The 19,919-nt window shown below is 45.3% G+C and overlaps 1 long non-coding RNA gene across 3 annotated transcripts in view; it reads right to left on the bottom strand.

The window, feature by feature from the left end:
* LOC134337048 (uncharacterized) overlaps positions 1 to 19,919 on the bottom strand; it is a 102,486-nt gene that overhangs the window by 3,024 nt on the left and 79,543 nt on the right. The gene's annotated exons all lie outside the window — the stretch shown is intronic.

The following is a 19,919-nucleotide window of genomic DNA, read 5'->3' as shown; positions in this document are numbered from 1 at the left end:
CCCCTTCCGAGCTCACTGTCCAGGCCTTGTGGAATGGGTGCCAGCTGGCTATACACTAACCCAGACCCATCTCCGGTAAATGTCAGCACCACCCCCTGGGGAATATGCAGAGGCTATTAGTCAACAGAGTGAAGTCAGTGAGTTCTCCGGCTGCCATTAAATGAAGCGACTATTGGTTCTAAACAAGGGAACTTTAACAAAGTGTGTTTTTTACAATTTTCACCATGATTGACAACCTTTGAAATATGAGGACTGAATACTTGGACAGAGGAAAGTGAGAGCAGGATTATTCAAAAAAGCAATTCCTTTCATAAAAGAGCTCGAACAGGGACTACTGGCTGAAGCTGTAGGTGAGGTGGTTCTCAGGTTAATCCCACCAGGCTGGCGATCAGTGTCATGAATTGTGCCTGGGGTGAGCTGATTGGGATACAGCACCCAGGGGTTCTGCTGGAAAGGATTGGGCTTTAAAGGGCATAAGATATAAATTGAAAATGGAACTGGTTTGCAGCAGACAAGTAGGGCTGCAGGCTGCAAATCGTGCTAACAACTCATTCTTCATTTTAATTAATTTGGTAATCGTAGCATGGTGATTAACATTTGAGTCATGCGGAGATAATGTCTCTCCAGTTCGCTGCCAGGCTACGGTCCTTAACGCTGGTTTTATCAGCTCTCTGCCCATCGATGGGCAGATTCCTCATGGTAACCAACACCCTTGCTCCCCCCCCCCGCTCTCTACCATCTCTCACGGGGAGTCAGTGACTCTACGAGATGAAGGATCTTCAGCCGAAGTGATTAAATGTTGGGATGTTTCTCTTTCTACTGATACTGGCTGACCTGCTGGGTGCTTCCAGCATTTCCTGTTCTTTGCCTCTGCAGTCCTGTTGGATTCCACCTTCTCCTTTTATAGGAAACAGGCAAGGGCTTAAGGCTGATTTATACTTGTGCGTACTAGCTTACGCTATAGCCTACGCAAGTGGGCTACGCCGTTGTGAGCATTTATACTTGTGCGTTGGTGTGTCTGCGTCGCTCTGCAATTCACTGCCAAAACGCTAGTTGGCGGTGGGGTTTCTATGCCACTGTGTTGAGTTTCTTCGTGTTGAAACTCAACATGAAGAAACTCAAACTTCAAACAATGGCGACTGAAACTGAATGAGGGTGAATTTTCTGTGCTTGTCCGGCCACTGAGAGACATGGACGAGGAAATGCATTTCAAATATTTTCAAATGTTGGCAGGTAGATTTGACGATTTGGTTCATCGTTTCCAACCATTTATTTCGCATTACTATACGCACAGTATACTCAGACTGCCAATCACCATTTGAATTTTAGCTTCAGGTGGAAGTCAACAGGCTGTAGCAGCTAGCTACAAACTGGCATCAAGCACAGGGTCCTCCATAATTTCGGAGGTCTGTAAAGCTTTATGGAAAGCATTGCAGCCAGAGTTCCTTCCCTGGCCTTCAGTCGCTCAAGGGGAAGCTATTCCAGCATAGCAGGAAATGTGACGCTACCAAGAGGACCAATCCACAGTTGTTCAGTCTGCGTCACCGAGACGTGTAGTTACATTTTGGGAGAGGTGCGCGTCAGGCTACGACGTAGGGTTCGGCGTAGAGTACAGCGTAGGGTACGTTGCTACGCCGTACTTACAGCGTACATTTGACGCACAAGTATAAATCAGCCTTTATTTTTCTGTTTCTCTGAGGTGAAGCAGGAATTACCAGCTCAAAACATGGTGCCTTTCAAAGGTGTGCCTTACTGTGATTCTGTGTCCTGGATCATCACGGTGGAGGATCCAGAGATCACAAATGAAATTCAATGAGAGCTTCAGGCCCTGATCAGATGGAGGGGTTCACCACAGAGAAAAATGGACAGGTGAGACATAAAAGACACGGCCCAGAAACAGGCCCTTCAGCCCACCATGTCGATGTTGACCTTTTAGCCCATCTAAACTAATCCCATTTACCCACATTAATCTATACCTTTCCAGCCTTGCCTATTTAAATGCCTACTTATATACCTCTTAAATGCTGTAATTGTGTCTGATTCCAGCACCTCGCCTGGCAGCACATTCCAGATATCAAACACAAAATATATATATATTTTTGTTTATTCATTTGGGGATGTGGGCGTTACCAGCTAAGCCACCATTTATCGCCCATCCCTAGTTGCCCTTCAGAACATGGTGATGAGCTGCCTTCTTGAACCACTGCAGTCCCTGAGGCGTAGGTACACCTGTTTAAATCTCCTTTCAAACTCCTTCCTTATGTCTTAAACCAATGCCCTTTTGTCTTTGATAGCTCTACCATGGGAAAATGATTTTGACTGTCTACTTTATCTATCTATCTATCTCTCTCTATCTCTGTGTTGCCCTTAAGGCATTTATTTGGCTTTGTTGGGTCTATGCTTTAAATGATTTGTTTGTAACTATTTTCTAGTTAAAGTTAAAGGTTGATAATTATGTTACAGTATAAAAAAGGTAAATTCATTGTCTATGGTATATCGCGGCATGTGGTGACGTCACCTCTGGTTTTGCTGCGTCTTATGTGTAACTTGCAGTTCGGGAAGGTGTGAAGGTGGGTGCCATGCGTGCAGCATGATCGTGAAGAGCTCCGTTTCTACCCACAGAGAAACATTACAGAAGCAACACCGTAAGTTCATAAGAATGTATTTGAAGTAAAAATGTTAACGCGGTTCTGTTAATGAAGCGACGGTTGGGGCGGCGCGGGGGCCGGCTTTTCAATTTCAAACGCGGGGTCAGCTCGAGCCCGATGGCGGTTTGACGTGACCCTCCTTGCCCCCTACTCGGGGCGGCTGGAGACACTCGCTAAAAGGAGAGAGCGCGGGTGGTCTCCAGAATGAAACAGACACTGTATATGTTTGTATTTTTTTATCAACAGTTTTCACCACACGATGTTAATGTGGAAGAGTGAACAGTAAATAGTTAACCTTACTACGACTCTGTCTTCATTGGCTCCGGTTTAACTTGGTGTTTAGTCAGAGTTTCAACACACTGCACGAGAACACTACAATCTCCATCTCTCTCTCTCTCTCTCGCTATATATATATTTTTATTTATTTACTTATTCATATTTTTATATATATATTATATATATATAAATATAATGTTATTATTGATACAGATAAGGTAGATAAAATCAGAATATCATATGCTGTCACATAATGAGGGGGTGGTGACACAGGAGTGTAGTGGTGGGCATTAACACTATTATACAGCCAGTGACCTGGGTTCAATTCCTGCCGCTGGTCTCTGTGAGGAGTTTGCACGTTCTCCCCATGACCGCGTGGATTTCCTCCGTGTGCCCTGGTCTTCAGCCCACGTTCCAAAGACGTACGGGTCAGTCGGTAAATCGGTCAGGTGGGTGTGATGGGGGGGTTGCGGAGGGGCCTGTTACTATGCCCAGTCTTTAAATAAATAAAAGTAAATATAAAATAAATCACATGCTACTATCCTGTCAGCCGCTTGGCCTCCTTCGCTCCAGGGAAAACGAGCCCAGCCCGTCCAGTCTCTCTGCATAACCAAAGTAAACTCCAGTACCTTGAGTGGGCAGAAGCCCTGAGTGAGGGAATGGATCTTCTTGGATATTCATTGGACAGAACACGTAATTGCCGGAACTGATGGGCCAACACCACACTGCGGCTGGGATTCTTATTTTTTAATTTATTTTTTGAGATATGGCTCGACATAGGCCTTTCCGGCCCGTCGAGCCTCACCACCCGGCAATCTCCCATTTTCATCCTAGTTTAATCACTGGACAACTTATAATGACCAACTAACCCACCAAATGGTGCGCCTTTGGACAGTGGGAGGAAGCTGGAGCACCCAGAGGAAACCCACGCGGTCACAGGGACGACGTACAAACTCCTAACAGGCAGTGGCAGGAATTGAACTCTGATCGCTGATACTGTAAAGTGGTTTGCAAACCACTACGCTACCGTCCTGCCCCAGTGGCGGTGAGGAAGACTCTCACAGCACAGCCTTCCCAACATGCTTGGAGCTGCCCTCGAGGCGACGTTTGGGACAAAGCAGCCAGACACCAGAAGACATGTTCCTTTTGTACAGAGGGTGATGCATTAATGTAACTCCTGGTTCATCCCTAGCAGTTTGATTACTCAGGACTCTGTGGGATTCTGGCTTTTCCCTGGGAAGTCCACCCTGAGCTGATTTCATTCTCCTCAGGGAAGATCACCAAATAACATGGGCCTTGTGACCTGCCTGAAATCTACTAGCATTCTGGTGATGGAGCTTTTCCAGCACACATACCAGCATGGTCCAGGAGAACCCACAACACCTCTACCTACCGTACCTCCCTTCTTTGGTTCCACTCTTCACCTTCCTTTCCTATCAGATTCTATCATCTGCAGCCCACCACAATCAGCTCCGCCAGCTTCTGACTCCGTCTCCAAGGCTTCCTTCCCCACCTGACGCCCTCTGTCAATCAACCCCTTCCTCACCTGGAACCACCCACCACTTGTTAGATCAAGCCCTGACCACCACCTCACCTTTTATGCTGGCCATCACCCTGTTATTCTTTCAGGTCCGGGTGAAGGGTCTCAACCTGAAATGTCGACTGTCTATTTCCCGCCACAGATGCTGCCTGGGGCCCTAAGTTCCCCCAGCATTTAGTTTATTGGCCCAGGAGAATATCCCATTTTGGAGAATTTGACCCTACATAAGTGATGAATTGGGGAAAAAAAGTTATCACTGAAGTTCACCCTCAAATGCTTTTACGATACGGGAGGTCTTTAAAATGTTTTTTTTAATTCTGGAGGTTTTGAAAATAATGTTGTGTGTTTAAGAACAGCTTGTACTGAGACAAGAAATGAGTTGACTCAAAAATGTTGACTGTAAATTCTGCCTTTGTGGTGATTTATATCTGTAAAAATATTGCACAAGTTAACTACTTTGATTTTGAAAAACATGTGGGTATGAGTCATCAGAAGGCTTTTGGTCACCGTCCTGGCTATGGTATAAATGATAAAACACAAACTGTATTGAACATCGATTACATTAATATTAGCAAATCAGATGGACAAAGTGGGTGCAGCAAATCGATCCAGACCCTGTGTCAAGCAGGGAATTGACTGCAGCCCAGGCCTGCTGCAGGTGCTTAGGCACAATAGGAAACACTGGAGAAAGAGCAGTGTTTATCTGCTGTTTGCCAGCTCCCCAGGGTTCCCAATAAAGCCTGGCCCTGCCACCAAGTTTCTGAGAATGAATCAATGAAAAGATAGAAAATGCCGGAGGAACTCAGCAGGTCAGGTTGCATCTAGGGAAGGGAATAAACTGTCCACGTTTTGGGCCACGACCCTTCATCAGGATTCAATGAAATAGCGACTATTTATTCCCCTCCATAGATGCTGCCTGATTTCATTTATTACATGTACATTGGAACATGCAGTGAAATGTGTCGTTTGTGTTAACATCCAACACGACCTGAGGATGCGCTGGGGGAAAACCGTGAGTGTCGCCACACATTCTGGCCCCAGTATAGCATATCCACCGTGTTCGGCAGAACAACACAAGCAACAACAACTCCAACAAAACAGAACAGACAAACAAGCCCCTTTCCTCCCTCCCACACATTCACACACACAGACAGGCCTCCAGCTCCAGGGTCCTTGGCCCCGGATCCTCAGACTCGCAGACACTGGGACCAGACTCACAGTGGCAGACATCAGACCTCTGTCTTCCAGACACACTGACCAAAGGCTTCAACGATCAGGTCTCGACTTCCAGACTTGCTGAGTTCCTCCAGCATTTAGTGCAACTTGCTCAGTTTCAAGGACTCTTCATCTCATGTTCTCGATATTTATTTCTAATTTATTTTTTATTATTATTATTATTATTTAATTTGTACTGGCACAGTTTGTTGTCTTTTGCACATTGGTTGTTCCATTGCCGTCTTTCATTAGTTCTGTATTGATGTATTTGTACTTCGATAATAAATTTAATTTGAACTTTGAAGATCTTCAGCACCTGCAGTATCATTTAGTGTTAATGAAAAGATGCTGCTGCAATGGCGCAGGTAATGACCCCTGACACACCCTAACGTCCTTACTTCAGGGTCCTGGCCTCCGTCAACAAATGGCACTGTCAGTAGATTCATTTTTTCCCACTGTCTTCAGGCAAAGGATAATTGATTGTGTTTTCCTGACTCCCACGCCAAAGCAGTGACCTCTGCTGGAAATGCTCGTGGTGCTGAAAGAAATCGAGCTGCTGTAGAGGTACAGTTGCCCATCTGCGTTCACTGCCCAGGCCCAGACACAAAGAACAGCTCACAGGTTAATGAGGTAACACTTAGAGAGCTGTAACTGCACTGGAGGCTGACCAGGAGGCCAAAGGTATTACTGTTATCATAAACGCAAGAGATCCTGCAGATGCTGGAAACTCAGAGCAACACACACAAAATGCTGGAGGAATTCAGCAGGTTAGGCAGCACCTATGGACAGGAATAAACAGTCGACATTTCAGGCTGAGAAGTTTCAGTGAGAGATTAACCGTCTTAACTTCATCTCTCCTCTCTCCTATTCGAACCTCACACCCTCTGAACACATTGCCTTCCACTCTCCTTGCACCAATCCCAACCTTAAAAGAAAGCGATCCTGACGATAGGACTTGGCCCAGGTTCAATTCCCGCCGTCGCCTGCACAGCTTGAAGGGCCGGAACAGCTATTCTGCACTGTATCTACATAAATAAATAATTGAGAAGGAATTTAAAAAGATGTCATCAGTTCCTTCCTGAGCAGTCATATGTCCAGAGTTTCTAATTCCTTCAAAAGCTGGAGTATGACTCAACCCAAAGGCATTCCAGAAAGAGAGAGAGATAGTCTTTCCCATGGTGTTATCCCAAAACAGAACAGCATTCTAGGGGACAGAGGGCACTGAAAGAATGTGTAAAAAAGCCACACTAGCCCTTACATAACCACCTAAAAATGCTGTTGTACATTTATCTGTGCTGAACAACCACCACCACCACCCCCCAGCTCTCCTTCCTCCATAAGACCAAGCTCTTTGGCCACACATCTGTCCCAGCGTCTCCCAACGTAACTCTCCAAGACTTTGCATCCTCCTCATTACCTCCTTTCCCATCTTCCTTGGTATTGCGAGCACTGTGAAGAAGGCAGCTTTGTGGCATCATCTAAATCATTAATACAAATTGAAAATCTTTACACAAAGTTCTCTGGAATTCTTTGAGGTGGACTTTCTTCTGTGTCCAGCTCTTACTGCCAAGACATTTACACCTTTACCTATTTGTCCTTAAGCTGTTACCTGCTGAAGCTCAATCTTAGCCAGATGCCTCTTGGTCCAAAATGGAGCTTATAAATTATTTTTTTTATATATGGGAAGGAGGAACAAGCTGCCGGAAAACTTATCCTTGACCTCACCCCCACCCCAGCCCCAAGCTAAATTATTCTACCATCAGCTGTTAGAAAGTTAGCATTGCTTGAAGTAGAGCAGGACAGGTAATAACATTCATCTCTCTTCCAATATCACTAGGTGCTGTTCATTTTGTCCCTTTTATTTTTCTTTAAATTCACATTACTGAGTGTACCAAATGCAAAGGTAACCTCTGCACAGTTTCCTTCTTTGTATACACAAGGGATTCTGCAAAAGCAACACACAAAAAGGACCTCAGCAGGACAAGCAGCATTTTATGGGGAGGAATAATGCCATCACCGCTTCCCTGAGCAGCGAATCCCACAGATTCACTATTCCCTGGGAAAAGCAGTTCCTCCTCCTCCCTGTCCTAAATGTATGCCCCTTAATCTTGAGGCTATGTCCCCTAGTTCTAGTCTCACCTACCTAGGGAAACAGCTTTCCTGCCTTGATCTTATCTAGCCCTATCATAATTTTATACGTCTCTATAAGATACTTCTTCACTCATCTGAATTCCAGAGAGTATGGTCCCAGGCAACTCAATCTCTCCTCATAAGCTAAATGCCTCACCTCTGGAATCAACCTAGTGAACCTCCTCTGCACCACCTCCAAAGAGGTGCATTTCCATTGTTTTCATGTGAGGTTCCGGTCATGTGTGATACTGTGCATTGTTTCCTGTGGAAGTATTAATGATATTCCTTCTGATTCCCATGGTTTACCCTTGTGGTACAAAGTCAAAGTCGAGTTTATTGTCATGTATGCACAGGTGAAATTAGAAACTCACTCACAGCAGCTTCACAGGCACACATCATCCTGTAAGTACCTTTGTTGAGGCCAAATAGGCCAAAATATTTCTCCCAATTTTCCAATACTAGCATTGTACACACAAGCACCAGGGATGCTGGAGAGCAAACACCAATCTGTATGAAGGGTCTTGGCCCGAAACGTTGACTATACTCTTTTCCATAGATGCTGCCGGACCTGCTGAGTTCCTCCAACATTCTGTGTGTGTTGCTTGGATTTCCAGCGTCTGTAGATTTTCTCTTGTCTATTCAATAGCATTGCTTACTTCAATGCTATTTAAATTATAATAGACTATTTCTTGTGGAGAAGCATATTAATAACCATTCCAAGATTCAATCTGGCAATTTGCAGCACAATGACAAAAGAGGCTTCAAATGCTGGAATCTAGAACGGAAATCAGAATGCTGGAAGAATTCAGCAGGCCAAGCAGCATTGTGGAAGCACAAAGGAAAATGCATTTTCTGTCTCCACAGATGGTGATTGACCTGTTGAGTCTTTACAGAGATCTGTTTTATTTAGTTGTATCTGATATGTATCAAATGGTGTGACAGGACCACCACTGAGGAAACTGGATCTCAGGCTCCAGGTATGCCTGTCGTTGGATAACTAACTTAATTATATCTGCACAGAGGTCTGTGTTTCCTTCGAATGGATGAGCTGTTAGTTGTTTTCTACCCTACACACCTGCCCTCACAATCTTTCCAGCATCATAATTTCAACCCATTTTACCATCAATCTCACCCTTCCCTCCCCACCAATTGCCCTGACATCCACCAACATTCTAATGCCACAGATCCCCCTACCTCCCATTACCACAACTGTTGCGCTTTGTAACTTCAAAAAAGTTAAAACTAGTTCAAGAGGAAGACACAAGAGTTCAAAATGTTAGTCTAACTTTGTGTTTACTTTAAGCGAGGCACGCACCTATCATGAGGTAGCACTATGACATATGCAATTCACGTATTTTTACATATAATCATCAAGAATTTATAAACAACAAAGAATGCCGAATCAGACAATGTACTTACGAGATTACTCAAACATAACTGAAATATTAAACACACAACACCAAGCATCAGCCTCACAACCGAAACAAAAAGAAGGGCTGATCATTGAATTCAGAAAGAGGGCAGTGCACACACTTCTGTCCATATCTATAGTGTTGAGGTTAACAGCTTCACGTTTCTAGGAGTGAGCATCACCAATAGCCTGTCCAGATCCAAACATGCAGCCATCCTGGCCAGAAAGCTCCCCAACACCCCTACTTCCTCATGAGGCAAAAGAAAATTGGTAGGTCGCCATCAACCCTTACTGATTTTTATCAATGCACCACAGAAGGCATCCTATCTGGATGCATGATGGCTTGGCATGGCAACTGCTCTGCATGGGACCACAAGAAACCGCAGAGAGTTGTGGACACAGCTCAGCACATCACGGAAACCAGCCTCTCTTCCATAGAGCCGGTCTACACTTCTTGCTGCCTCAGAAAAGCAGCCAATATAATCAAAGACCCTACCCTCCCCAGACACTTTCTCTTCCCCCTACCCCTATCAAGCAGAAAATACAAAAGCCTGAAAGCACGTACCACCAGACTCAAGGATAGCTTCTATCCTATTGTTATAAGACTCTTGAATGGACTTCTTGCACAATAAAATGACTCTCTCACTATCTACTTTGTTAAGATCTTGCACTTTATTTATTCTACGTGCTCCGTAAGTTTTTACATAGCTGGTACACTTTATTGTGCATTGTTATTGCTTTACTTTGTTCTATCTCAATGCACAATGCACTGTAATGAAGGCCAGACAAGACACGCTTTCACTGTATCTCAGTACATATAACAGGAGTAAATCAATTCCAATTCAAATATACCCTACCTCACCCCTGCTGCTTCATGAAGTGCTAATCTCCCAGCCAGCTGAATCTCCTCCTCCAGGCTCCAATCTGACTCTGGGTCCCGACTGCCCACCCAAGGTTAATCAGATCTTTGTTGACATCAGATGACACAGAGTCACCTCAGCATGGAAAGAGGCTGTTCTCCCTACAGAGTCCACGTACCCACCAAGTGCCCATTGACAGTCAACCTGCAGTCATCCCATTTTACTCCCAACGGCTCCTCCAAAGTTCGGCTATTAACTCACATTCCAGGGGCAACCTAGAGCAGACAATCAGTCTACTGTTGGGTTACTGTCTAAACTGTTACTTTTCTTGTAGTTTAACTTTCTTTATGCTTGCATATATTACGTAATCACCTGTTTACATGTAATTGTTCAGTAAATATTCACTAATTGTGGTATAGCTAATTCTGTATTTTTCTAGAAGTTTCCCTACAATCCTACGTCATACCATTGAAACATGGGTTATTTTTTGTCATTGGAATGTCCTTTATCAGTGTAGTCTGAACTAGTATTTAGCATAACATCATCACAATGGCTTTGTTATCTTCCTTTCTTTGATGTCCTCTGTTCTATCACTACCTCAGAGTAAATTGGTTACTGTTATGAACACCACTGAAAATTAATAACAAGATTTATATCTCATTTTTGACATCTGAAGAACTTTCTAGATCAAAACATTTCCAGATGCAACACTACCAACCCACACATTTTTGGATGTTGACTGCGGAAATAAATCCACAGAGACAGAGTCAGATGTCGGGATTGAACCGTTGTCACTGGATCTGTGAGGCAGCAGTACCACTAGCTGCACCACCCTGTCACCAGTAAGGCGGCCTTTCAATCCGCTGAGGCTATGCCAGTTCCCCTCAGCCCCGCTCCCCTAATTTCCTTGCAACATTTTCTCTCCCATGTGTCTCTGTAGATTCTATATGCTTCTATAGATGCACGGTGGAGAGTGTCCTAAATGCTTGAGTACAGCTGGTGTGGAAACACCAATGCCCAGCAATGGAAACATCTACGGAAAGTGGTGGATACAGCCCAGATCGTCACCACCACTGAGCACATTTGCAAGGAGTGCAGCCACAAGATAACAGCATCCATCATCAGGGACCCCCCTCCACCATCCATGGATTTGCACCTTGGAAGGTTTCCAAGGCACAGGCCTGGGCAAGGTTGTATGGAATACCAGCAGTTGCCCATGCTGCAAGTCTCCCCTCTCCACACCACCGATGTTGTCCAAGGGAAGGGCATTAGGACCCATACAGCTTGGCACCAGTGTCGTCGTAGAGCAATGTGTGGTTAAGTGCCTTGCTCAAAGACACACACGCTGCCTCGGCCAAGGCTCGAACTAACGACCTTCAAATCACTAGATGAACGCCTTAACCACTTGGCCACGTGCCAACACTACTTACATATACTTTTAAAAATTGTATTGTATTTCTTTATTTTCCTCTAAGTTGCTTCAAGTACCTCAAAGTAGTATCCGGTGACATATACATACCTAGATAATAAATTTATTTTGACTTTGACGTGACTTTGGCCTATCAACTTTCCCTGTTTCTCCCACCACCTACTTACATTACAAGCAATTTACAGCAGCCAATTAGCACATGTTTGGGGTCTGGGAGGGAACAGAGACCTCAGAGGAACCCACATAGTCACAGGGAGAACTCCACGTGGACAACACCGGAAGTCAGGATCGAACCTGTGCAGCAGATGCATTAACTGCTGTGCCATATTCTGATAAACTCCCTCCACACGGACTGGATCCCCTACCCCTTGGCCTGATGCGTACAAGATAATGAGAAGCATAGGATAAATAGTTATCAACTTTCCCTCAACTTTGCATATGATTGAAATCTTGAGCATCAATATCATCATTGTGTCGTGATGTATAACGTGGGTGATCATGTTCTTGACCGTGATAGTTGTTGGCAAATTTTTCTACAGAAGTGATTTGCCATTGCCTTCTTCTGGGCAGTGTCTTTACAAGATGGGTGACCTCAGCCATTTTCAATACTCTTCAGAGGTTGCCTGACACATAATCAAGACCTGTGATATGCACCGTCTGCTCATATGTCCATCCACCAGCTGCTCCCAGGGCTTCACATGACCCTGATCAGCGGTGGGGGACGACCTACACCTTGCCTAAGAGTGAACTGCAGAGTAGTGGAGGGAAGAAGCACCATACACCTCCTTTGGCAGAGACGCATCACCACCCTGCCACCCGGAAATCTTGAGCAACACACACAAAATACTGGGGGGATCTCAGCAGGTCAGGCAGCATCTATGGAGGGAAATAACGAAGGACCTCAGAACAAAATATTGATTGTTCATCTCCTTCCATAGATTCTGTCTGACCCGCTGAGACCTCTAAGCATTCTGTGTGTACTCCCTGCGGGCAAAGGTGTCCAGGACCAGAGCATACACATTTAAAGGGAAGAACTCTTTGACCTAGATAAAAGTCTGGAACACACTGCTCAAGAGGGTAATGGAGCCAGGTACTCTCACAGCATTAAGAATCATCTGTATGAGCATTGCAATTGCCAGGGGAATGAAGACTATAGACCAAATGCTAACAAATAGGGATGAATATAGATAAGAATGTGATAGCATAGACATTCTGGACGGAATGGCCTGTTTCTGCACTGTATGACTCTATGACTCATTCCACGGTGTAAAAATAAAAGCATGAACTGGAGGTTTCCGTAACTACTGAAGCCAGTGTCTGAAGTGATTGCAGCAGGCTGGGCAGCATCTCTAGGAAGAGGTACAGTCCACGTTTCGGGCCGAGACCCTTCGTCAGGACCTCCCACCTCCCCCTCGTACCCCATCCGTTATTTATTTATATACACACATTCTTTTTCTCTCTCTCCTTTTTTTCCCTCTGTCCCTCTCACTATACCCCTTGCCCATCCTCTGGGCTTCCCCTCCCCTTTCTTTCTTCCTCGGCCTCCTGTCCCATGATCCTCTCCCTTCTCCAGCCTCGTATCCCTTTTGCCAATCAACTGTCCAGCTCTTGGCTCCATCCCTCTCATTCCTGTCTTCTCCTATCATTTCGGATCTCCCCCTCCCCCTCCCACTTTCAAATCTCTTACTAGCTCTTCTTTCAGTTAGTCCTGACAAAAGGTCTCGGCCTGAAACGTCAACTGTACCTCTTCCTAGAGATGCTGCCTGGCCTGCTGCGTTCACCAGCAACTTTTATGTGTGTTGCTTGAAATTCCAGCATCTGCAGATTTCCTCGTGTTTGCGTTTCGGAACAATTAGACCTCAAATGACTGCATAAGCAAGCAGCCTCGAGTCAGTGGAGATTTTGGGTGTCTGGAGTGAGGTTGTGAAGAAGGAGGTATGTGAAAACTATATGCAATTCAAAGGAAGCACTGTAGATACTGTTACGACACACACCCAACCAAACCAGCTTCTGGTTTTTAGACATTCTAACTCTCTATGGATAGCTGGCGTGCTTCTTTAAAGGTTCAGGACCAGCTAATTTGCAATCATGTTTTGGGCGCCAAGTATTGAGTATTTAAAAAGCACCTGAACTGAGGTTCGGTGCTCAATCGTAATTAGAGATATCATCTAGCATTTTGTTTTTGCTCAGTTCTCGTTCCATCTTTATACCACGTCTCGATTCCAGCCTCAGATATTCCAGCACCTGGGTCCAAATGATCCTCGTCCAAGTCTCTCGTCACAGGTACATTCTAACTATAGAACTGTCCTGCTGTTACCTTTGATCTTTAGCATATAAAAATGTCATGTAATACCGGATCTGGCAGACCTCTTCTTCCAAGAGTGTCTCGAATAGCTGCTCGTGGTGCTGAATAAACTTCTATATCCATTAGCTTCAGTGACTCTCCACTGACTTTGTTCATGTCACAACAGTGGTTATTGGTGTAGAGTCCACACCACACATTTCACACTGATCAATAACCCCTTTGCCACATCATACTCCCGGGGTTGGAGAGGAAATTGAAAGGGCCAGGTTCAATCAAGCAGAGATCTTACCCTCCCTCCCTAGCTAGCTCACTTCACTTTGTGAGTGCATAGTGCAGAAACCAATTTAGAATCAGCAAAATTTAAACTCCCTGCTGGAAGCAACCAGTTTATTCTCAAAAAGAAATGCATCAGTGTTTACCACATCAAATTCAGGACATGCACTGTTTTGGCCCACAATTAGGACACAAGTGCAGATTCAAATTAACATAGTTATTTTGCCTCTTCATTAGTATAGGGTTTGTTCTAGTAACGTAATCCCCTAATCCTATCAAAAATGACTGCCTACCTGTGTTTTGCCTCCCAGTTCTATCCCCTCTGGTGTAGGTTTGGTTGAGAGGCCTCCAACATGACCCACTCTTACTCCGTAGGGGAGTGGCAAACAGGAAGAGTTTTCTACATTTCTCTTCCTTGGAAAGTAGAACGTAGAAGATTACGAGGAGATTTGATGGAGGTATACAAAGTTATGAGGGGTATAGATAGGATAAGTGTAAGTAGTTTTTTTCCACTGAGGTTGGGTGGGACTACAACCAGAGGTCATGGGTTAACAGTGAAAGGTGAAAAGTTTAAGAGACATTTGGATGGTTACATGGATGGTAGGGCCATGGAGGGCTATGGTCCCAGTTTTGCACGAACTAGATGGGCCAAAGGGTCTGGTACTTTTCTATGACTATGACTCTGTTCCGGAATGGAACTGTCATATCCTTCCTGCAAGGACGGCCCATAAATCTCAACTAATTAATGTACCAGAACCAAAACACGTGAAATCTGGGATACAGATCATGAGGGCCCTGTCAGAGCTGTTTCTCCTCTCAATCCTTTTCTTCACGTAGGCTGTCCCCCACTCCCTTAGCTCTCTTTCGTATCTCCAGTACAGTTTCAATGGTTTGAATAACTTGCTTAGATTCAGCCGATTTCTACAAATTTTCTACCAAAATGATACACCCTTCCAGACCTCCTCAAAAACAAGAGAACACCTGCAGATGCTGGAAATCAAAGCAACACACACAGAATGCTGGAGGAACTCAGCAGGCTGGGCAGCATCTGTGGAAACGAGTACCGTCGACATTTTGGGCTGAGACCCTTCATCAGGACTGGAGAAAAAAGAAGATGAGGAGTCAGAGTAAGAAGGTGGGGGGAGGTGAGGGAGAAACACAAGGTGATAGGTGAAACCGGGAGCGAGGGAGGGATGAAGTAAAGAGCTGGGAAGTTGAGTGGTGAAAGAGATACAGGGCTGGAGAAGAGGACAGAAGGCCATGGAAGAAAGAAAAAGGGGGAAGAGCACCAGAGGGAGATGATATGCAGGTAAGGAGATAAGGTGAGAGACGGAAAGGGGACTAGGAATGGTGAAGGGGGGGGATTGGGCATTACCGGAAGTTCAAGAAATCAATATTCGTGCCATCAGGTTGGAGGCTACCCAGACGGAATATAAGGTGTTGCTCCTCCAACCTGAGTGTGGCCTCATCGTGACAGTAGAGGAGGCCATGGACTGACATGTTGGAATGGGAATGGGAAGTGGAATTAAAACGGGTGGCCACTGGGAGATCCCACTTTTTCTGGTAGGTGCTCAGCGAAGCAGTCTCCCAATCTACATCCGGTCTGACTGACATACAGGAGGCCACAAGTGTCGTCTCACCTGGAAGAGTTTGGGGATCTGAATGGTGATGAGGGAGGAGGTGTAGGGGGAGGTGTTCCGCTTGCAAGGGTAAGTGCCAGGAGGGAGATCAGTGGGGAGGGACGAATGGACAAAGGAGTTGCGTAGGGAGCGATCCCTGCGGAAAGCAGAGGATGGGAGGGTGGGAGGGGGAGGGAAAGATGTGCTTGGCGGTGGGATCCCACTGGAGATGGTGGAAGTTATGGAGACTGATGTGCTAGTCACAGATTTTGTTTCGAACTAGCTGGATGCAGCTGTGATGAGTATTCACTTTTCAGGGCCCAAAGGGATTGCTAACCTCCAGCACAGCAGTACAACCTTTAGCATCAGAGTCATTAAACACTACAGTACAGAAACAAGCCCTTTGGCCCATCTAGCCTTGCCAAACCATTAGCCTAGTCCCATCTATGTACCTATCCAAATAACTCTTAAATATTGAAATCGACCCTGCATCCACCACTTGCGCTGGCAACTCGTTCCACAACCTCACCACCCTGTCTGTGAAGAAATCCCCCTCATGTTCCCCTTAAACCATTTCACCTTTCACCCTTAGCCCATGACCTCCAGTTATAGTCATATCCAACCTCAGTGGAAAAAGTCTGCTTGCATTTAACCCTATCTATACCCCTCATAATTTTGTATATCTCTATCAAATCTCCCCTCAATCTTTTACATTCTTGAGAAACTTTCCAGGGCTTGGAGTTGTTTCTGCCGAAGTTAAGCTTCCAACCAATATTCCTTGCTCAGCCTTATGTTGTTAATAAGTGGCCCGTGATTTAATCATGAGAAACACTTTGGCCAAATTAAACATTGCATTCACCTGGCCTGATGAATGCAACTGAAAATCTTCTCATGCTGGTAACATCAATTTGAGGCAAAAGGTTATAAATGGTAGAAAGCAGTTAGGGGAATTGCTTAAACATGAGGTGGCAGGAAGATGAACTCGAGCTCATTCTGCAGCCTCTGGTTTCTGCAATGGACGACTCATTCCTCTGTAACTTATGTCCTTTTTGTTTGTAAGAATTGTGCCAGTGTTTGACAATCCTTTGTAATTTATGTCATTGTAATTTGAAGATCTTCTATAAGTTAGAAATCCTCTTGAGTTTTAAGACCATAAGATGGAGGAGCAGAATTAGGCCATTTGGCCCATTGAGTTTGCTCTGTTATTTCATCATGGCTGATCCAATTTCCTCTCAATCTCAGCCTCAATCTAATGCCTTATGCTCATATCCCTTCATGCCCTGACCAATCAAGAATCTATCAATCTCTGCCTTAAATATACATAAAGACTTGTCCTCCACTCTCTGGCTAAAGAATTCTGTTCAACAAGGATGCCCCTCTAGTCTGAGGCTGTGTCCTCTAGACTCTCCCCCCCATCCTCTCCACATCCACTCTATCAAGGGCTGTCACCATTTAATAGGTATCAATGAGGTCACCCCTCATTCTTCTGAATTCTAGTGAACACAGGCCCAGAGCCATCAAACACTCTTCATACGACAAGTCGTTCAATCCTGGAATCATTTTCATGAACCTCCTTTGAATCCTCTCCAATTTCAGCTCATCCTTTCTAAGATAAGAGGCCCAAACTTGCTCATGATGCTCCAAGTGAGGCCTCACCAGTGCTTTATAAAGTCTCAACATTACATCCTTGCTTTTATATTCTAGTCCTCTTAAAATGAATGCTAACATCACATTTACTTTCCTCACCATAGACTCAACCAGCAAATTAACCTTTTGAGAATCCTGCACAAGGACTCCCAAGTCCATTTGCACCTCAGGTTTTTGTATTTTCTCTCCATTTAGAAAATATTCAACCCTTCCATTTCTTCTGCCAAAGTGCATGACCATAGACTTCCCAACACTGTATCCCATCTGACACTTCTTTGCCCATTCTCCTAATCTCTCTAAGTCCTTCTGTAGCCTTTCTACTTCCTCAAAACTACCTGCCCCTCCACTTTTCTTCATATTTTCTGCAAACTTTGCAACAAAGCCATCAATTCCATCATCCAAATCATTGATATATAATCTAAAAAAGAAGCCTTCCCATCACAGACCCCTGTGGAGCACCACTAGTCATCAGCAGCCAACCAGAAAAGGCTCCCTTCATCCCCACTCTTTGCCTCTTGCCAATCAGCCACTGCCTTACCCATGCTACAACCTTTCCTCTAGTACCATGTGCTTGTAGCTTGTTAAGCAGCCTCATGTGTGGCACCTCGTCAAAGGCCTTCTGAAAATCCAAAATCCAAAATTCAAGGTCGGCTGAGGTGCGGCAATTGAAGGAGTGAGTGAGGGCATTGGCTGAGAAGGAGCGGTTGATTTAAAACCCGGTCGAGACCAGCCTGCAACACAAACATTTGAGGTCGGCCGAGGTGCGACAATTGAAACAAATTAGTCAAAATATCAGCCAATATAATCAAGGTTTGCTCTAAGGCAGCGGCCTTGCCGAGGGATGTGCCTTTTGAGAAAAGAGTGAGTCTTTGTCTTGTGAGTCTTCGGCGAGGAGGCTGAGGGAGGAGACTACGCCACAGTTGGAGAGGGTGAGAAGTGGTGAAGAAATGACAGGTCAACTGATTCAGTGTGATGCTTGCATGATGTGGGAGGTCAGGGACGTTGATGGTGCCTCTGGCTGCTACAAATATGGAAAGTGTGTCTAGGTTCAGCTCCTGAAGGACCCTGTTGAGGCTCTGGAGAGGCAACTGGATGACCTCAGGTTCATCCGGGAAACGAGATTTTTCTGGACAGGTCCTGCAGCGAGATCATTACACCGAAGATACCGGAAGAGAGGAGGGGGGCGATGATGAGGAAGGGATGGATGCTTGGAGTACAGGAGACCCCGGGGGATGTACCTCTTGAAAACAGGTTCACCCTCTTGGAAGCTGTCGGGACAGAAGACAGTGCCAGTCTGAGAGGCAGACGGGTCTGCCAGTCAAAAATTGGCACTGAAACAAAGCCGAGGAGACAGAAGTCAGGCAGAGCCGTGGTAGTAGGGGACTCCATAGCGAGAGGTACAGATAGGGGTTTCTGCGGCAACAGGCCAGATTTAAGGATGGTGTGTTGCCTCCCTGGTGCCAGGATCCAGGACGTCACAGACTGATTGCTGGGCATCCTCAAGGGAGAAGGTGAACCGCCGGAGGTGGTGGTGCATGTCGGCACAAATGACGTGGGGAAGAAGAGGAGAGACATTTTGCAGCGTGACTTCAGAGAACTCGGAAGAAGGCTGAAAAGCAGGACCTCCAGGGTGGTTATCTCCGGTTTGCTTCCAGTTCCTCGTGCTGGAGAGGGCGGGAACAGGGAGATAGGGGATCTGAATCTGTGGCTGAGAAGCTGGTGCGGGGAGCAGAGATTTAGATTCTTGGACCACTGGGATCTGTCTTGGGGTAAGGATGAATTGTACAGAAGGGACGGGTTGCACTTTAACAGACGGGGGACCAGCATTCTGGCAGGCAGGTTTGCCACTGCTACACGGGTGTGTTTAAACTAAGTAGATGCAGGGGGGAGGGGACGAACTGGAAATATAAGGATGGAATTAAAGGGAAAGAAAGAATAAGAAAAGTTAAGAAAGACAACAGAATCAACGGAGCAGAAAGCTCAGGAAGGGATCAGAGAGTATGGCCAAGTGCAATAGGAATCGATGTGAGAGGCGAGGCGAGTAAAAGCATTACTTTAAAAGGATTAAAAGTATTATATATGAATGCACGGAGTATAAGAAATAAAGTGGATCAGCTTGAGGCTCAGTTGGAAATTGGCAAGTATGATGTTGTGGGAATAACAGAGACATGGCTGTAAGAGGACCAGGGCTGGGAAATGAATATTCAGGGATATACATCCTATCGAAAGGACAGACAGGTTGGCAGAGGGGGTGGGGTGGCTCTGTTGGTGAGGAATGAAATTCAGTCACTTGCGAGGGGGGACATAGAATCAGGAGATGTAGAGTCAGTATGGATAGAACTGAGAAACTGTAAGGGCAAAAGACCCTGATGGGAGTTAACTACAGGCCCCCAAACAGTAGCCTGGATATAGGGTGCAAGTTAAATCAAGAGTTAAAATTGGCATGTTGCAAAGGTAATTCTATGGTTGTTATGGGGGATGTCAACATGCAGGTAGGCTGGGAAAATCAGGTTGGTACTGGACCCCAAGAAAGGGAGTTTGTGGAATGCCTCAAAGTTGTATTCTC

The sequence above is a fragment of the Mobula hypostoma genome, chromosome 23, assembly GCF_963921235.1.
Source record: "Mobula hypostoma chromosome 23, sMobHyp1.1, whole genome shotgun sequence".
Taxonomy (NCBI): domain Eukaryota; kingdom Metazoa; phylum Chordata; class Chondrichthyes; order Myliobatiformes; family Myliobatidae; genus Mobula; species Mobula hypostoma.
This window is presented reverse-complemented; position numbering and strand designations above follow the sequence as displayed.